Source organism: Haliotis asinina, chromosome 14 (genome assembly GCF_037392515.1).
Source record: "Haliotis asinina isolate JCU_RB_2024 chromosome 14, JCU_Hal_asi_v2, whole genome shotgun sequence".
NCBI lineage: Eukaryota > Metazoa > Mollusca > Gastropoda > Lepetellida > Haliotidae > Haliotis > Haliotis asinina.
Window position 1 is genome coordinate 53,345,515 of NC_090293.1, and position 16,843 is coordinate 53,362,357.

The 16,843-nt window shown below is 39.2% G+C and overlaps 1 long non-coding RNA gene across 1 annotated transcript; it reads left to right on the forward strand.

Moving 5' to 3' along the window:
* Positions 1-10,319: 10,319 nt before the first annotated feature.
* Positions 10,320-13,064, forward strand: LOC137261847 (uncharacterized). Its single transcript, XR_010954878.1, has 3 exons — positions 10,320-10,449; positions 11,014-11,061; positions 12,808-13,064. It is a non-coding gene; the product is annotated as an uncharacterized lncRNA (long non-coding RNA).
* Positions 13,065-16,843: the final 3,779 nt, after the last annotated feature.

Sequence of the window (16,843 nt, forward strand, 5' to 3'; positions counted from 1 at the left end):
ATGGTTCCGGTCTAGAATAAGAAAAAGAAAAAAAACCCGAAAAATTGTTTATTCGGTCAAAGCCCTGCACTTATCTTTGCAACAGATTGTACACTTTCCAAATCAAGTAGACTATAATCGCTCTCGATCGGTTTAATCCATGTTTAGAGAGCAGAGTCGATCGTACGATCGTGGTTTCATAGGCGTGTTAAAATAAGTGACTGAGAATTGGTACTGAGAGTCGGTGGAGTCGGTTCATAAAAGAGTAACATTTCAAAATACACATTACAACACGGAGACTCTGTACACTGTTAGGGACACTGTGCACTATTCATGGAGTCGGGTGTTCAGGATCATTGACTTGGTTCACACATCATCATATCCCTAGGGAGTAGATCTATACTCATGCTGTTGATCACTGGATGATCATCAGTCTGTTTTGTGAGTGGACATTAGTGGTTTAATGTTTCACTCACACACACACACACACACACACACACACACACACACACACACACACACACGCACATTTTAAGCAGAGAGGCTGTGATACAGCAAACATGTGAGACATACACAGTCGACTCAATCAATGCAAACTGGGTTTCACCAAGAACTGAATGAACTGACAGTGTTTTCCCAGAAACGCGCACCGCGATATCGTAGTGCCAGCAATACCATAAAATTCCTGACCTACATGTCAACTAACAGCCATTAATCTAACCAGTAAATAGGTAAACATTTGCTCACCTTAGTACCGTGACACATATATTTCTTATAGGCACCGATGCGGTATTGAATTGTTACAATCGACGAAGAGATTTCGCCTTGTTATTGATTTTGGTCCTTTGTATCAACGTTGTATACCCTCTTCGACTTGGCCGATTGACCACACGATATGCATCCAGCTGAGTCATGGTGATTGTAGAGGTGCCATTCTAGTTTGGTCTCAGCCTACAGAATAGCCTATTCACACGAGGTCGAAAGGAGACCTTGCCCGTTTCATATTTGAATCATTGGATCAGGGTGAAAAGAACAAAACAAACTTAAAATATATAAAACTCAACATTGTAATATGTTGTAGGGTAGTCTAGTGGTTAAGGCGTTGGTTCGTCACGACGTGGACCGGGGTCAGTTCCCACATAGATAGTTTGTGAAGCTCATTCCTGATGTCCCCCGCTGTATTGTTGCTGGAACAGTGTAAAGAGCGGCGTAAAATACAACTCACTCACTACTCAATGTATTATGACAAGACAGGATGTTAACCTTACAACGTCAGCTCTCCCTCGATGTCCAGCAGTACTCCTGCAAGTCCTGTCTTTGGTGTTTACATTTCACAACAAACGCTGCATTTAGCACACATTTAACATTAACGTGGAATGGGCGTGTCGCTTTTACAAACCCGAACATTTTGTTTTACTGACTATATGAAAATACACACTGTATTTGTATTATAGGGAAAGCTCGGAGCACAGAAATTTATGAATTTAAACCGAAGCTCATTTTGAACTTAAATGACGAATGTGATTATGCTGGCTGTGTGGTTTCTTGTTTGACACAATACTCAGGAATATTCTAGCTGTATGGAGGCGTTCTGTAAATAATCGAGTCTGGACCAGACAATCCTGTGAGCAACACTGGGAACCGATGATATGTGGTCAACAATGTCAGCGCACCTGACGACCCGAGCACCCTAGTCGCATCTTACGACAAGCATGGTTTATTCTGTAATAATGACATTGCTCGGATGGTTTTAGATCCATATCCATCTACGCATGAACTCCATTGTTCACCATCTATTGCCGGAATTTATTCCTTTAGTGATAAATGAGGCAAAAACGTACGCTTTCTAATTGAGGTCCTGGTTCAGTAATGACTCTTCTGACTACACGAAGACAATTCTACCTGTGTTGGTAAGGAAATCAGCTGCTACAACGAGGCTCATAAGTAATTACAATAAGTATGCATAGTTTTCTTTTTCATAATTATAACAAAAAGGAACACAAGCATCCAGGAAATCTCTTCTTTATGCCACCTATAACACAAGTATGAGTAAGGATACAACTTGCTCGTTGAAAGGTGGGCGTATCCTTCTTTTCTAGCTGTGACCGCCACAAGGAAGAAAGTCTGAAACGTGTGCATTTTTTGGCTTCAAAGTTTAAAGATCTTTGAAACAAACCAACCAGGTCTTAATGTGAACAAGTAACGGAACTCTGATCACTATTTTATGTATTTATTTTATGTATTATTTAGCGTGATCAATAATCGTATTTCAAAGTCCTTGAAATTTTGTATTAAAGCTGGTATTATTTTAGTATGTTCCTCACGCTATTAAATGTTCGATCATAGGTAATCCTGTGGAGCAAAGGCCACGAGTTTGATTTGAGTGTAAATCATGTACATGTACATGTGCTCTTTGTACTAACTACAACGTTATATTGGCCTGAATGCAAGTAGCTCATAATCCTTCTATTTGTAAGGAAATGCAAGTCATACAGCCTCCCGACGTATACAATGGACTGTGCCTGTGTCAACGTCAGATGTTTCTATGGGAATAGCACAAGGCTCCGTGACTAAATGTGTCACGCGTCAGTGGAACACTTTCAATTGCTGCAAACCAGTTGGACTAATAGTTCGTCTTTGAAGAGGTTGTCACGGAAACAGAAACAAAGAAACCTTTAAAACTTGCAAGGAGCTGCAGAACATGAACGATTCAGAAGCTGAGGAAACTCTAGACTTACTTTATTTGAGTACATCGTGTCGGTTAGGGCCGGATCGAAGAGGGAATAATATAATCCAAGTCCTGAGAACAGGCTAGTCACTTGGAACTATAACAATTCAGCATTAAAGAAGTCTCTATCAAAAGATGCATTGGTGTATTGACAACGAGAAAAAGAGACACGTCTTCGAATCTGTGTCCCCACCATTTTGTTTACACAGCTTACAGCGGAAATGTTCTTGTTATTGTTCAGCAAAGTATGTTTTCTCTTTGCTTAGTACTCTTCAATTTCATGGTCTGTAACCCAAATAAGATAACTGTATTAGTAAACATGACAGTTAATATGATACCAGGACACAAAAGTATAGTCCAAGCCTATATCAACCAACAATTCACACAGAACAAAGTCATGAGAAGCGCATCTCCATCTCCATCTACACGGGTCACTTGGGCACACCGGACTGATTGCTCATCTGTCAAAAGCAGGCCAGAAAAGACCGCCTCACCCGTCTCACATTTGTATCTGTGCATCAGGATTTAAAGAAACAAAGTCAACTGCAATTTAATAATAAATGCAGTCATAGTGATACATTTTTCACTGTCCTACTGAAATCCTGACCTTACCGAACCCTATATGTATCAATATAGATATACATAACAGATATACAGACCTGCAATATATATTACACAACAGTGTAATTACCACAATACATATTATATCATTATCGTTCCTTCAGTCTATACTGAACAACAAAAGGAACGCAACTCTGGCTCCTAGTCAAGTTTTTAAATAGAAGACAACCAGAATTATGGTGGATCATTAATTCTATAGAAAACACTGTCAATATAACAATTGAATGTTTCTGCTGATATTGAATTGCATCGACTCATTGAGGTCAATGGAGCCTGAAAAAATGATGAGGCAAGTGGTTCCACTCAAACACCAATCGCTGCGAAAGTGTGAGCGGCTGTCTACCCTCAGCAGTCCTACGTCCAATTTTGTCCCAGAATGCCCTGTCCGCGGAAAAAGACGGCCATGGAAGAACGTTAATATTGTTCTGAGTCAGAAAATCTATTGACACCCTTGCTCTGTGAGGGCTGTAGATGTCGCTGGCGTTGTTGACGTCAAAGTTGGTCCCTCATCGGGCCGTCGTCTGTGAACTCCAGCCGTACGAAGACGTCGCCTTATCGTGTTGCTGGACGCTGCTCTCCATGATGCATTAAGTAAGGCTGCTGCTACTCTTGCTGCTTGAGTTCGGCTCCTCGAATGAATGACCCTGATGAACCGATTTAGCACATGAGCTGTCACTCGTGACCGTCCGGTACGGGGAATATCAGCAGCGACCCGGTTTGCTGATGTCATTAAGCAAGTCGTGTAATGGCGGTAAGATAACAGCCCAATTATCTAGCTACAGTGGTTGCAGAGCTACCTTCGTGCAAGACCATTTCGGGAGTCCCCCGCAGTACTACTGCTAGAGTGTTTCTAAACTCACTCACTCAGTCTATATACTGTTACGCTATCATGCCAATAATGTATGTATCATAACATTTTCATTACAATGATATATGCATTATAGCATTATGATGCTAACAACATATATTTCATAACATTATCATTTAAAAAATCTATATTTTCATAACATTATCATTTCAAAAATATATTATGCCCTATGTCATGATAACTTCAACGGTATGTGTTCTATATCATCCTCATTCCAACTCTGTATCTCCTATGACATTATCATTCAAAACACATATGTCCTAAAGGATTATCGTATTAACAATACATGTCCTATAACATCAGCCATTCCTAAGTTTACAATTTTAACATCTGACAAGGTCATTCTACATTGAGGGGGAACCTGTTTCAGCGTGATTTGATCTGCGATAAAATGCAGATGACAACATTTATGCCCTGTTTTCAAAAGTCACCCAAAACATGTGACCAGGTCTATCAGATGTATTGATCCGTGATAAGATTAATTTACTTTGGTAATTGACTTTGAAATATTCAGAGCTTTTTATGTCGTTACCATAGAGGTTCATGTTAACAAAGGCTTGCTGTCTGGAATCCTTACAACCGTATCTCAAAGCCCCTAGATAGTGTATGTGAGAACCATGGTTGATCAATACCACAATATCACAGTAGAGGCTCATGTAGGCGACAGGCCTTCTGTCACAGCAATCAATATGAGGTATGATTACCATTCATTACTAATTGAATAACTATAGGATGATAGTAATGGTTTGATGGAGAAGTGTGTTTCTTTTCTAGTGTTGTCTGTTCATTCCACAGCTATGTTCAGTAACATTTACACTGTAATACCAGGCTGTACACGCATTGATATATAAATGCACACGCATAGTACACACATGCGCGCACATACACACGTGCACACACACATATACACAAATACACACATACGTACATGTATACGCCATCGTAATTTTTGTTTGCTAAAGACTATGGGTGGTGTCCAGTAGGGACTGGTGGTAACCATGACACCTATGGTAAATTTCACCAACGAGATAGGCGGCTTCGATCCGCACGCTTCCGCCAACTGAACGACTTTGTTTAAGTGGAATACTGTTTAAAGCGGCTTGCAACTAAACACACGAACTCAAAACCTATTCTGTCAGTGATGAGTTGCTACATAGACTATTTATTCAGTTTAAGGAAGACCACAAATTGTGTTTTGAGGCTTTACTTGGGGTGGTTGTGTGTGTTTTTTGCTTCTTGTGATTTGTTCATAGTCTTGTATGATTAATAGCGTGTTTGGTGGAGTATTGCAGGGTATTGTTGTATGGCGCTGGCTAGTGTGGGGTGACATAATGTAAAGGTAATGCTGCCTCAGCCATTCAAAGAGAGTCCACAGACTGGAAAGCAGTTTCGAAGACTAGAATCCAGCGAATGTTTCAAGGAAGCAGACAGTGACAGTGCAAAATGTCAATAAACGAACACAATTTGACCATGAAGCTAGAGAGAAAGTGAGAGAGTTATGAGAATGGGATGTTGGTTGTGTGTTGGGTATTGGAGGTGAGAAAAACTACTAATAGAAGAGTGAAAGAGAAACATTTCACTCCGTAATTCTTTTCTGTTCAAGGTCATTGATATCGGAGACGTTATTGATATCTTGATACAACATTCGTATCAACTGATTGATTGATTTTCAGTTCGAATCAACAAGGCGGTTTCAAAACAATTTGTTCAATGGTCTTTGTTCGATCTCGTGCTTGATAAATCATTGTTTAAAATGGCGTCCTGATAAATTACTAATAGAAGAGAGAAAGAGAAACATTTCACTCCGTAATTCTTTTCTGTACCAGGTCATGTTTCCAGATATGTGGAGATACATTTTCATTGATATCGGAGACTTTATTCATGTCTTGATACAATTCATGTCCGATTGGGCAGTTTCTTCATCACAGCAACTGCACTGCCGCTGTGTCAGGCTGACCTCGCTGACGGATGTGACAAACTAAACAACAACGGTACACTTCCCCTTCTAGTATCCATTTCCAGTGGTTGATCCGTGTGGTACCCGAGGACCCGTCAAGCCGCGTGAAGAAAATGATCATTTTATCAATAGTGTATATGTTACAGTCAGATTGGGAAATCAGCCATTTCATGAAATGACTAAGCATGGTCAGACTATTAGCGCCATTTTGTGTACCAGCGTTCAGTAAACTTCACTCTGTTAATGAAATTTCATGTCATCTATACATGGTGGACAGGGGTCTGTGAGAAGTGGCTGTTCAGGACACAGCAAGTGTCAAACAAACAGGTGTAAATGCTACAAAGTCAAGCTTTGTTAAAATAAATACAACTTGAGATCATATGGTACAAGAACAGTTAAGATCCTGTTCTATGTTTCCAAAGCGAAATCATACAGCTCAATGATTTCTTGTTGTTGATTTGTTGAACTAAATTTTGTCAAAACTAAACTTTATGTCACGTTGCTCCAAATTCGAGTCTATTCTATTCTTCAGAGTTATGTCCATGAACATCACTAACACCATACCTCTATGGTGTTTACATCAGACATCTGAAGGTAAAACATGCATGTCGCTTGCAATATGCCCAAAACTTTTAGTCGTGGCAGTACTTGTAAATAAGTGATGTTCATTTGTTTCATGCTCCACTGTGCTGGTACATCAAAGTCAAGGTCTCCTTTACAGTTCACGAAAGCTGACACCAATTTTAGGATAACTCTGAGAAATGTTTAAATTTTTCCATTATTCATATTCACAAAAGTAGGTACATTCATTTTACAGAGTGGTAGAACAGGTTAAACAGCTAGGACAGCCCAGTCCATACTGTAGGTTGAGATACTATAAAGTAGGCACATTCATTTTACAGAGTGGTAGAACAGGTTACACAGCTGGGACAGCCCAGTCCATACTGTAGGTTGAGATACTATAAAGTAGGTACATTCTTTTTACAGAGTGGTAGAACAGGTTACACAGCTAGGACAGCCCAGTCCATACTGTAGGTTGAGATACTATAAGGTAGGCGCATCTGTTGATGCTGCAATTAATAATATTAGTATACGTATTCACAAGCGTACATGCAATCCATAATGTTCTACAAAGAGGTAATATAATGTTAGTAAGTAGTATTCCCGCAGTCAGTGATGTAAGTACTAATATTCACAGAAACAAGCACATTCTTTCTTCTTTGAGACGTATACATACATATACCAGTCTGTTTTTCAGCCGTGAATAGCTATACTTGAATCTTACAATACATAGATCATTCATTATACATGTTGGAACAGTCATGATACAACAGTTCATGTCGTAAGTATTGGGCACTAATTGCTACACCTTCAGCGGCTTGTTTTATTGTGACAGTAAAACCTTTGCAATAGCACTGAAGGCTATTGAGGACAAGGTTTAACCTTTATTACAGATGATGTATAATAGATATGTATGACTTATCAGGCTGACAGTAATGGTGGCCATTTAGTCATACATACATGCTTTTGAACATTTGATTTGTTGCTCAATTCGGCAACATAACTTTCACCTTGAAAAATATTTTTCAAGGCTGCAATAAAGGAATTAAAGAATGTGGTTCACCAGTTTAAAGCTTGCGATCCCCTGAATACCAAATAAGACGTATTTGAGACTTAGATGGATCTCATAACACAAAAATTGTGTCAAAAAACTATAAACGATCAACCAGTGGACATTCAACATACCAGTAAATAAACACACTAGATTCATTTTCACTATTACATCTTTGACAGAGACAACTGTCGATTAACTTCATTTTACACAGTGCCATTTTCGTGTCTATGATGCGATGCAAGAATCAGTATTTGAAATCTTGAAGTTTGATGTCTCTACAGCATTGTTTAGGAAGAATAAATAGTTCCTTCCAGTTTCAACCAGCTAAGACACACGTGCCATGTACTGCATACAAAAGGGAGGTGTTCGTTTTGCGTACGTTTATCATATATTCTCCGAGGTCCCTCTGGAGGGTCGATCCATTCCATGAGGAAGTTCTAAGATCGTAAATATACATCGATTTAGAACTGTCTATCATGGTTGAAATAGTAAACATTATCTGTCTGACACATGCAGTTACTCTTGAAATTAATCCTTAACTAAAGAGAGGAACAGTGTGAACGCTAATTTCACGTTCCAAGTATTTAAAGTTTAATTCTGTTTTTTTGACGTTCTATGACGTAGTGAGCAGTATAGCTATGTCCGGACCAGATACTCCGGTGATCAATAGTATGAACATTGATGTACGCAATTGGGCTTACTTCCAGTGCCGGAGAGAAATGATGGTTCAGAAACAGAAAGCGTTGGTTGAAAGAAGCAAGACAGATGTAAAACTATGACAGTGAAACCAGATGATGAAGGTGTTGATGAAGTGAGATTATTTCCTATGATAATATCCGACACACACTAAAAACAGTTATATGATGGCGTCATAAATTCTGCAGAGTGATCAAATCAGTGGACAGCCATTTGAGAATCCGGCTGGTAAACTTCAACTTCTTGGTTCCTTGAGAACATTTTGTATCTATGTATTGTATCCATCACCGGGTTAGTACCAGCAAGGATATAATTACCAGTTGACTTAGGAATCACTTAAATGCATTATGTTTTCATGTCGAATAATGTTCCAACAGTCCCAACCCTTGGTGTTTGCATTTCACAAAGTTTGAGGTACAATCGAATGTGCTCTTTTTATCATGATTTGAAACATCTCAGGAGTTTTCTTAAAGATTACAATATACAAGGCCTCAGTAAAGCTTTCAACATACTTTCAATATGTTTTAAGTGTGGAGGATGCTTCCAGATTTGATGATACATTGGTGACAAACGTGATCCAATTCTCTATTTTGACTTACACCATACCTTCCCGAATCATTTCAGGTGGACAGTTGTGTCCGTGGTAAGACAGGATACACTCTCATTTTCGCGAACAACTGGTGTCATCACTGTGTCATAGTGATTCATTCATAAACACCTGCTCTGTTATCGTATCGCGTGGTGACAATCACTGGATAGTCTGGTCCAGACCCGGTTTGTTTACAACCACATGATACAGCTGTAACGCTGCTGAAACACATGTTTGGTAATGATATCACCACAGTGGTACAATCAACTCTGCTTTGAGCAGATATTTCTCCTGCAAGTGGACGGGGTTTTCTCGCGTCTATTTGATATTTCATGACCGAGTCTAAGTGCAGGTTCTAACATGGACTGCTGTATCTTCTTTAACATGTGTTATTGATATTAAATTTTTGACCACGGAGAATCGAGCTCAGCCCCTCCGCAGGTAAACCTGTACACAGCAAATGTCAAGATATCCAACCACGAATTCTTTCTAATGTACGACGGTTATAAAATTCTAGACATGACAGGTATTCATTGTAGCGTTCAATAACAATCAAATAACCAACTCCATTCCCCTGCCCCAAACTCATTGACTGAAAATCAATCACACAGGTGCGACGTCCTCATCTGTTTTATATTTAATTTTTTTCATGAAGGTTTAGAACGATCCCTCTTGTCATCTTCCTCAACTTCTCCACAAGATTTATCACAAAAGGAATGGCTTGGCTTCTAGATGTCATAAGTCGAACAAAATTCCCTGACGCTTACAAAACTATGAGGCAGTGTTGAACGCGGTCGTTTGTTTACAAGACTGACATACTACTTATGTACACGGGTTGTATGACAAAGATTACAACAGTATAGGCCTCCGCTAAACCTCGAAAACAATTCATGTTTGACATGTGTATTTTAACGTGAACGACTGACTTGCCTTTGTCTGTATTGGGGCATATTGCAAACACCGTCTAACGATGTCTACAGGATATTGATTTAGGCGAAATCTTAATATTGTGTTAATATTAATATTAACAATCCCCTGTGAATATAAATCAACTTATAAATATTTGACTATGTACTTCTAATAAGTCACGGTGACTATGCATTTTTTTTAAAGATCGATAATTTCACACCACTATAATGTAAGAATGCCAACCACTAATCGATAATGGCCATCTAGAACTGTAGCAAGGGTATCGATCTCGCATACGGCTTCACGCTACACTATAACCGGATGAAAGGACGAAGAAAATACTGCTTGTCATCGTTGATCACGTGACACACCAAACAGCTCCTGGTGTATAAACGTGAGTGTGAGGCGAGCGCGCGTCACTCAGTGGTTAGAAGTTTCAGCCCGATCCTAAAGATGGAATCCCTCCTCGCCATGTGCCTCCTTGTTGGTAAGGTTCTATGCTTCATGTTATTTTTTTCGTCGAATGATATATGTTTTTTGAAATACTGTATTGTACTTACGCCTATGTTTTACCCCGGACTAACTGCAAACACTCTTTAGATGAATTGCCTAGTGGTCGCGCAGAAAGGCATGTGTAAATATTGTGCGTGTGAACAATTGTGTTGTGAATTAAGACTTCGCCCAATTTTCACAGCTGAGTTTCATCACTGATTGAACTCATTGCAATAATCTTGTCAACGTTACGAATTTGTCTTACAATACATCAGTTCATGTGTAAACAGTACATTTAAACAGTGTGGAGTATTTTACAAAACCTAGTTTGGAACACTTGACTAAATTAAGGGGCTACATTTACAAAAGTGAGTCTAAACTCTGATGGGTAGTATATGCATATGTTATAAACCTTATGATCTACCATCTGAGAGAGAGAGAGAGAGAGAGAGAGAGAGAGAGAGAGAGACAGAGAGACACAGAGAGGTTGCTTGTTCTCGAAGAAATAAATCAAATTACAATATTTCCTTTATTATAGTTTAAAACGTGTCTTTTCCAGCATTCGCTGTGATCAGCATTGGGTTCAGTCCCGTTGCGGCGGCGTCAGGTAATTGACATATTTTATCATTCTTTAATTAATCTCGTTGTCTGGAAGATGTCTTCATTTTGACGGAGCATTCAGAAAAACATTCATGGAGATACATGTTTGACATTTATACAGTATACGAGGGAAGAGTTGGGAGAACTTGATGTCGTGGCGGTTTGACGTGGAGTGTGGCTATGGTTGCAGAGACTAGTCTCTACGCAATGTACATGAGTGATTAAAGCTGCGTGGTAGTCATTTTATTATGACTAACTCATCCAAAAGCCACACAGAACAAAGCGTCTAAACCACCCAGTTAACGTTAACAAAAATAACAGGAAATTCTCTCTAACTATTTATGAAAAACGACTTTATACAATATGATCTACCGTTTATTGTTTCTCTGATGATGATGTGTGGGTTTGTTCTAAACACCACCAGAACACTACCAGCGACACGGGGCTAGTGGTTAAAGCATTCGCTTGTCACGTCGCAGACTCAGGTTCGATTCCCTACACTGGCGCAATGTGTGAAGCCCATTTCTGGTGTCCGAATCCGTCATATTGTTTGAATATTACTAAAAGCGGCTTAAAACTGTACCCACTCACCAGCCACCCAGCAGTGTGTTTGTTGGAAGGGCTATTTGTGGGGATAGTGGTTTAATATTTAGCATACGGTGGGATCCTTTCCTAGAATTTCTCCACACGTAGCCACCGCACCAGAAACAACTACACAGTGAGGTTCTGTTCCATTTCATGTATTTTAATGAACTCGGGTAGTTATTTGTGTAGGTTTGATTGTCTCATTCGTATGGGGACCGTTAACATATACCTGTGTGAACGCAAGTATATTTCTTATACACCATGAATTATTTATTGCCACCTCCGGAGTTTCTCATGTGGAAATATTAACTGGACAATGGATTGACCACAAAAGGGAGATATGTTATACATGTCAAGTTGTTTATAACAAGGTGTTTACAAAGTGTCGGCGTATATAGCTGCTCTTCCTCGGGTGAATGATTTCAACCTATGGCGATGATTTGAGATTTTACCTGCGCTTTGACATGACGCGTATTTGGCACGTTATTGTCACATCTGCAAACATGATGTCCAAAAGAGATGACAGCCTAAGGGGGCACATTAGGGCTGCATCTTTAAATTTAAATTTTAAATAGGTTTATTTGGCTGTTTATAATTTTTTTTCAGGTAGGTTATTTTAAAAACAATTGATACGAGTTGGTTATGTTGGATGATGCATATGTGCGGTATGGGTTTTGATTGGTTTGTTTAGAGAAGTACCAACGGCTTGGAAGATCTGGGTGTTATTTGAAGTGTTAAGTGTCGGTTAACGTCTATGAATAGTTAGCATGAAGTGATTCTGGTTGGTTGTCTTCCCGTTTTGTGTTTTGTTTTTATATGTAAATGGGAAAGTAATTATTTGTGATCTGTTTGTAATTTAGTCGTAGCCGTGCCTCTTGTTTTGGTTTTATAGATTATGTTTACATTTTCGGATGGCTGTTGGTGTAAATTATATCAGCTTAGAATTGCATTAAGCTATTTAGTTTAAAACATTTTGAAGATTTTATGGTTTGATAAGAATTTTGCACGCGTCTATGTTTTGTGTGTGTGTGTGTGTGTGTGTGTATGTGTGCGTGCATGCATTCATGTATGTACGTGTGTGTCTGTGTATGTTTGTATATGTATGTGTTAGTATACGCATGGTGTATACATATACTGCTTGGTATATTCAGCTCCTTCTGTATTTCAGAGCCCGAGAACTCCGCCGCCACACAAGGCTTCTCGGTCCTTCTGGGATCCTTGGCGATGGTGCTGGGTTATGTCATGTCCAAGTAGCCAGTGTCCACCATGACAGATCTACCCCCAGGATCTCTCACAGACGGGGGCTCATATAATCTCAACAAAACCTGAAATACTCATACTCTGTTTCAAAACCTTGCCGCACCAAGATTTACATTGTTATATTTGGCCATAAAAACATAAAGTACATAAAGTACTGTGAAGCTATATCTCGTCTCGTTGTCTATCCAAAGTGCCTCTGTGAGTGTCTGTAGTTGTTGCCATCAAGGGGTTTGGCCCAGTGGTTAAAGCGTTTGCTCGTCATCCTGAACACCCGGATCCGATTCCCCACATGGACACAATGTGTGAAGCCCTCTTCTGGTGTCATCTCGCCATGTTACTGCTGGAATATTGCTAAAACGGCGTAAAACTATACTCGCTCCTAGAGAGTTATGTAACGTAGTACCCGTGTTAACAAGTCTGTAGTCTGTAGTTTGCTTGAAATGTCATTGCAACAATTGGACCAATGCTTGATCAGCTGATTTGCTATAAGAGGCTGTGAATTGACGCACTGCGACTGGGGGAGTCGGGATTCGAACCCTCATCTATAAAGTATCCATGCAAGCATTTATTGGATGACTACAGTCTTAAAGGTCAGTGTTCAGACCTATATACACATGGGTGTGGCCACCTTGCCTTGTCAAAGCCCTCTTTCCGAGTAAAACAAAGCAGTATTTAAGTACATTCTCATGAAATATCACACAACTGACTTACCGGTTCACAATACAAATTTAGTCATAGTATAAAGACGTATGTATGAAAACTCACTGCAAAACGTATTGATGCAGACAGTCTACAAAACATACATTTTGTGAACATATTTCTGGTTTTGTAATAAAGATTTGAATTTCCCATTGTATCAGTCAGGTGGCCAGAGGAGATTCGTTTCCATAGCTATATTTCGCCTTTTCCCCGAGACAGACAGCAGAAACATACCTCCTCCCCATTCCCCTGATGTACAGGGTTAGGACTGGACACTTATTTGATGCTGACATCCATATACTGAGCAGTTTCGAGGTTAAAGAGTGACATCACCGGACACCCATATCGACACCCACAGTTACAGTCTTGTCACACGTGGGCAGATAACTCTACACTGATGGAGAGAAACCAATGGAAGACTAACTTGAAACCGACGGGATATCATAAAGTTTGCATTATGGCCTTTAAACGTTTAAAAGTAAGCTTACGTATATTAAATCCCTCTCACTACAGTACAGTGCAGTTCCGTACAGTGGATCACCGCTTACCCAGAGCCAAGATACCCAGAAACCTCACATACCGGTCAATACTTACGCCAAAGGAAAACAAAAATACTTCATAGAATGCTTCTGGATCCGGGATTTTTAAAATTTAGAAACAGTGGCAAATTTCACAGTATCATATACCACTTGTTGACAACCATCACATGTGTTTGTTTACCAATCACTCTGCATGCAACATCAAAGACACTGCTATCTGTTGTAAGATACTCGCGTCACAAGATGGTTATATATAAATAATCCTAGTATGTCAGTTCAATTCTTTATCGGCATAAAAGGCCATAGACCCATATACCTTAGGAGTTTCATGGTCTCATAATCATATAGTAACAAAAATGCATAGTGAATAAACAGTGCTTTCAGTGTTTTCAAGAAGGTAATATTTTAACACTGACGTGAGATAAGAGCGACCGTGGTGCAAAACTGTTTCTTAGGTTGTTATACATATGACAATACACATGATATGTAATTCATCTGGGATAATGTTACAGAATGGAGTCTCTCAGTGTAGCGTGCTGATTGGATATATCGACCCACATTTTAAGTCATACCGGCAATATGTAAGTCATACCAACTAAAACAAGTTATAATGTCATGATAATTAAAGACAGATCATAAACACTTGTTACTGAAGGACAGTGAAACAACTAGTTTATCGCGGTTATAAATTTAAAACTAGAAATTAAATTGAAATCTTTTAAACTAAACAAGAACTAAAGTTTGTATTAGTACTACTAACTCGCTCGTCAATATGAACACTACCTTATTACCTCTCTTCTCTATCATGACCTAATGAAGTAATCTTACCTGTAAAATAAACAATCACATTGATTTGTTCGTTGTGACTTTCGAAACAACCAATCAATCTTCAAAGGTTAAACCGCTATGGAGATCGAAACTAAGAACAACAACCCCCACACAATATTTCAAACAGCAAAATTAGGATACAATCTACAGTGTTTATCTCTCGCATTCACCATAACCCATAGCAGTTTGTGTTGATATACCAACAACCATTTTACAGACAAATAAGTTTACACACGTAGCAATGACAGAAAGCTTCTGCAAAATGTTTCTCAGTTCCCAGTAATCGTATATATACAGTGCGATATGACCTTAATTTTCTGAGAGCTTTCCTAATTTCTTACCTAGCTATATAGCTAGTGTATGGCTGAATTCAGTTGTGGCTTACAACATTCAGGATACCAAATTTGTCTGTTCATACAGAAGGTCGATTCTTAAACCCGCCTTCGTGAGATGGTCCGTTCTTTTTGTAAATGAAGGATTGTTATGGTTATCCAGTGTCTACCTCAATTATGAAGTAAAAGGTTTCCCCCGATTCATCCTGTATAAATCTGCCACGATCATCCCGAATTCCAATAAGTTTAGCACTGATATTGGAAACAAACACGCCAGATATCTCATGGTCAGAAGCTAATGGTCATCAACTTATTACATTAATTTGCTGTAACTGCAAATAGACCAAAAGATGCAAGAAAGTAATCAACAACACTACAAGCACTGTCTCCTACACATGTAAACCCGCCATCTTGATGGCCTTCAACTCGCTCCTTCAGTATAAACAGGCAACAACAATAACAAACCCTGCCTCGAAAACATCCGCTGCTGATGAGGGGCATTGTCTTCATCGATATAAATATAGTCATTACTAAAACGAACATTTTTCTCAGAGCCTGGATTGATGTCATTGTTGTTCAAACATTATACCCTCTCCCGAATTACTTTTGAGTGTTGCATGTGACTGCAAAACTCATATATCGTTATCTGAAAAAGCAAAGTCGGTCGGACAGTTTACTGGATATTAGTTAAAGTATCGAGGCGGATAAGCCATAGCGTATTCAGACGTGTACGTGTGATAGTTTTACGCTGATGATTTTAGCAACGTTTCAGAAGTAAAATGGCACTTGACACCAGAATTGTGTTTCTGTATGAGAATCAAACCTTAGTATCCGTCTTGATGAGCTCTAACCACTGGACTACCCGCCACTCCTTTTCAGACATATACAGCATAGCGACATTAATATCCTTTGTATCTAACTTCTGGGTCTTTTTCTATCAATGAATTCTACAACCCGTGTAAACGCCAACTGGGCTAAATCTCATGGGTCATGCACATTTGACACAAATATATATTCCTATCACGGACAACTTACTGATAATACACCGAAATCTATCAACATCAAGAGGAATGTATATTAGTGTGGGAAAGCATAATGCATACACCTGGTCACATGTGTAGCCTGATAGACCGTGATCACGAATACATGTCCCTCTTTGACCCCGGTTTGTTAGGGGATAAGCTCACACTATCGCGAACCTTCGAATCATTCTGTTTGATATTGATTCAAAACCATTTCGATACAGTGAGCTTCGACACAATCGTGTTCCTACAGTGAACTACACTGAAACGTTTTAGTATTACTCAGCAGATTTTATCACTTTTTGTGTTGTCAAAACTTTGAAGTTATTTCATCAAGACATTAGCCGGGAGCTGTTCTACAGATCTGTAGATAAACAGCGACTGGTACTTCTTGCCTTAGGTTCAAACACCAATGTTTGATGTTAAACGTGATTTCGATATCTTTAGTTTAACACATAAGCAGCACTGCCCCGGTAAACAATGCTAGTTACACACAATATCTTTCTTTCTCACATATACAAGTT